The sequence below is a fragment of the Anopheles merus genome, unplaced genomic scaffold (genome assembly GCF_017562075.2).
Source record: "Anopheles merus strain MAF unplaced genomic scaffold, AmerM5.1 LNR4000349, whole genome shotgun sequence".
NCBI classification, from domain to species: Eukaryota; Metazoa; Arthropoda; class Insecta; order Diptera; family Culicidae; genus Anopheles; species Anopheles merus.
Window position 1 is genome coordinate 46,899 of NW_024427929.1, and position 3,939 is coordinate 50,837.

General features: G+C 49.2%; 1 long non-coding RNA gene across 1 annotated transcript; it reads left to right on the top strand.

Annotated features, from left to right (window-relative positions):
• The first annotated feature begins 263 nt into the window (after nt 1-263).
• Nucleotides 264-3,709, top strand: LOC121602192. The gene is made up of 3 exons (XR_006006322.1): nt 264-1,353; nt 1,411-1,873; nt 3,597-3,709. It is a non-coding gene; the product is annotated as an uncharacterized LOC121602192 (long non-coding RNA).
• The last annotated feature ends 230 nt before the right edge of the window (nt 3,710-3,939 follow it).

Consider the following 3,939-nt stretch of genomic DNA (forward strand, 5'->3'; position numbering starts at 1 on the left):
CAGCCGAGAAAAGCTGTTACAAAAGAACTTCCAAGGTAGTGCTCTAAGCATACCAAACTACTACGGTACATCAGCGCGGCTAAATTGCCATAAATTGATTTACGACAGTTTCTGTGACACATTCTCTATAGTCCGTCGGCCGAGTGACTCCATTACCAGTGAGCCTTGAGCTCTCTCGGCATCACAGTGTGGAGGGTAGGGGGGGGGGGGGGGCTAGATGATTCGAAGGGAATTACACCGGCGTGTCGCGAATTCTTCGATAGCGTAGCTTCTCTGCACGCTGTCAACGTCGGCTTAGTAACGCCGTCCGTCTACACGGTGATCGTTGGTGAATAGCGAAAAGAAATCATAGCAGGCAGGAAGGCAGCACGAGGTAAGGTGGGACCGATATGACGTCGTTCGCTCGGTAAACGCTCCGGGGCATAGTAGGCAGCCGGTAAATCCCCGGAGCAACTAGCGAGGAAATCTAATGGCGCTAAGAGGACGAACCCGTGCGCGAGCGTCGGAAATCGGAAGCTTTCATAAGATTGTGAATATTTATCCCGTTTTCCCGGGAACCGGTGCTCGCGCGAGCGTGTGTGTGTGTGTGTGTGCCGTGAGTGGTTGTGCTTGCCGCGAGTGACGGTGTCGTCCCTAGCGACAAGAAAACAAAACACAGCTTAGCGTATATCCTTTAGCAGTACGGTGCCGGGCCCGCCCGTGACACATCGCATCGAGCACCGATGGTGCAGGTCCGCAGGCAAATCGGAAACTCGAATCGGCACACGCCTAACGACTGGCGGAGCGTCTTGTTGCCGGCGGTAAGCACGAAATGTAATCAAATAAAAAGCGCGCACGTGAATCAAAGATGGCGCTGTTTCGGTGCTAGGCGCAGAGAATCGACAGAGAGCCGGGAGTTGCCTAGGCATCGTGCAACTGGGAAGGATATTGACGGGAAGAATTCGTAATGTTATTACTAATAATAGTAATAATAATGATAATAATGATAATAAAAGCAATAACCGTCCTCGTACGAGCCGTCCCGCACGTGCAAGAACCGCTTGTTGGCGCTCTCGACTAGCGACAGACTAGCGGCGGAAAGCATCGGCAAAAAAAAAGCCTAAAGCCCTTGAAAGGCAGACTAACGAAGGACGTAAAGCGTTCGACTGGGATCAGAGATGAATGGCCAATAGATAAATCCGAATTGGATGAAAGATGACATCGACAATAGAACAAGGGGGCGGAGGGCATGGTCTCGGAAATGTTCGATCAAATAAGAAGCGGGTGTGTAGAATCTTGGAACGGAAACATTCGGTGCTTCCATTATACATATTACCAAGCGAGGAACGCAAATTCATTGGAAACGACGTTTGAGTGAGTGTTAAAATTTTAAGTAACTGGCATGACACAATCATTCCCTGTTGGTTTCAGGTTCAACAGTCTCTACAGTAAGCAAGGAGCCATTTACTCCCAAAAAAAAAAAACAAGAAATTCTTGGTAACGATGAGAGTGCAAAAATTCGGCCACAACTGTAATGTATGGCCACCACTGGGTGTGTGTGTGTGTATTGCTCCAGCAATCGATCGAGAAATGAAAATGGATGGATGGGAAGCTCAGCTGTAATAGAGATTCCAACGAAAGCAACTCACTCTGCCAGGAGTAGTGAACCGCAAGCCGGCTCAATTGTGGAGTGCCATCAGAGCAGCTTTCATCCTTTTTCTTGCCGAACCGGCCAAAGCATGTAAGGAGCTGCTGACTTCTGAACTGCCTTCTGAGGTCGATGGGCGAGGGCGAAAGGAAAAAAAAAGGATCGCAGCATTCGACAATGGCACCCCGGGTCTCCGTGTGCATGTAACAATGCCGACACGTTCGAGGAGAGACTTCTCCACGCCAGGTTGGTTTCACCTGGTGTACAACTTTTCGGGCCAATGGGTGGATAAAGGGGCTCGATGGTTCCGTGTGCTGAACGACTTTTCTTGGTAACGCTCAACCGATCGAATGTTTGCCGGAAGAGGGTAGGGAGAGGAGGTTGAAGGAACCTTTTGCCTTCAATTGAGGATCCACGTTGGTTCGTGGTGCGGTGACAATAGCAAGGCCGGGGTGAGGAGTGCGTGCGGGCGCACCCGCTCGCTGCTTTCTGCTGAGCTTGCTGCTCTCGAGATCGATCCAAGCAACTGACCGGGCGGCATCCCCGAAGCGGAGAACGAGAACCCTCTTAAATAAATCTCAATTACGACGACACGGGCAACGGTAAATAGCTTCTCACGTTTCATCGTTTGCCTGTGCCCGTGACGCGATGGTTTGCCATTCGTCGGCTGTCCCGGGGAACAACCCATTCCAATTACACCGAGGGCACCGAGCGCGCAGATGGGAATCAGTCGATCGTAACAACTCTCGGAAGGTTCGGCCGTTGTTGGCCGTTGGGAACCCCGAAACCGGCCGGAGGAGGACAGTCGCGCGATTATTGCTCAATCATTTTGTCATTTTTCATTCATTCATTCATTCGTTTCCATTCGGCGGCTACTACCCTCTCGGCAAGGGGGAAGGACACAGCCACAACAGTCGTCTCCAACCATGTGGCCCACATTCGCTGGCCGTTTAAAGTGCAATTTTATTTCTCTTTAAATCAACCTCACGATGGACTTGCTCGAAAACATGGGGCAGATGCTGCACAGAAATGTGTCGGAAATGCGAAAGTAATGGATTGCAGTGGTCGGTACATAGCGCGACCGGTCCGGGTAAATTTGGTGAAATTATTTACATAGAAATTTGAATTTGAAGCACATGTGCGCGGGCGTACTTCAATGGTGGACCGATTCCTCCAACCCGGAACGCTATTAACGCAACCCATTTAGCAGAAGCTCTTTAGCAGGAAAATTGGCTTTAATGTATCTTCATGTGATTCTCCACAAGGTGGTTACGGACAAATGGGAGTCGCTCGCATGGTAGGGGTGGGGGTGGGCTGTGTGCCCTTTTATGCTGCACCATCGTCAGCTATTCTATGATATGTTGTATGATGTATGCTATCAAAACATTTCTTCGAACCTGAGCTCACAGCTAGCGAGTGAAGGTTTTATTATTTTTGCTTCCTCTTTCTTCGCATCATATTTCCTTACAGATGATGGGGAACCGGGTGTGTGTGTGTGTGTGTATGTTTTTTGCATAACAGAAACACCCAGAAGAGGATTTCGTTTTCATTTCCCGTAATTAAATGATGCTGTGCTCTCGTGCGCCGTGCGGGTGTGCCGCTTGCTGGAAACCCATGTGCCATGAGAAGCGTAATAAAAACATCTTCTACTGTGGTATTTTCGGCTTTGTTCTTACCGAGAACGCCATAGAAAGTGACGTATTAAATGGCAAAATATTACAAAGAAGTTGTGCTTAAATAGTAGCCGAAATCGATCGATGGTTAGAGTGAAGCTGCTTTCATAAAAACTCTTTAACTAGATAACGTATTTTGAGCATTTGTGAAGTCGGTCCTGCTTTTGCCATATTAAAATGCAGATCCGCACGGAAATTGTTCCTCCACTAAAGCGGAAGGCATTCGTAACGCATGTGCAAACATATTTCCGGTAATTGCTCTAATTCTTTCCATGCTTTTGCTCCTATCTTTACAGCCCTGCTATGTATGAACGGGTGGTTGGTGCACGCCCGAAAGTGTTACATCTGTGGCGAGGGGGCCGATGGCCCGTTCCGGACGCTACCGACGCATCACGGCCAGAGCAGTGTGCCGACCGTGGAAGGCACTTGCGAAGACTTCCGGCCGGGGAGAGAGTATGCCTTCGACTGTCCACCAACGTACACGAGCTGTCTGACGCAGGTTGATGGTAAGTTACTAACTGTCTGTGCGCGCCCGTGTGGTTTGTGTTTGTTATAGAAAGTAGCTTTCCTCATCTTGTAATGAGCTAAGCCGGCGTGATAAATTTTGAAAAATTTGTTGGCCGTAGCAGAATTTGTCCG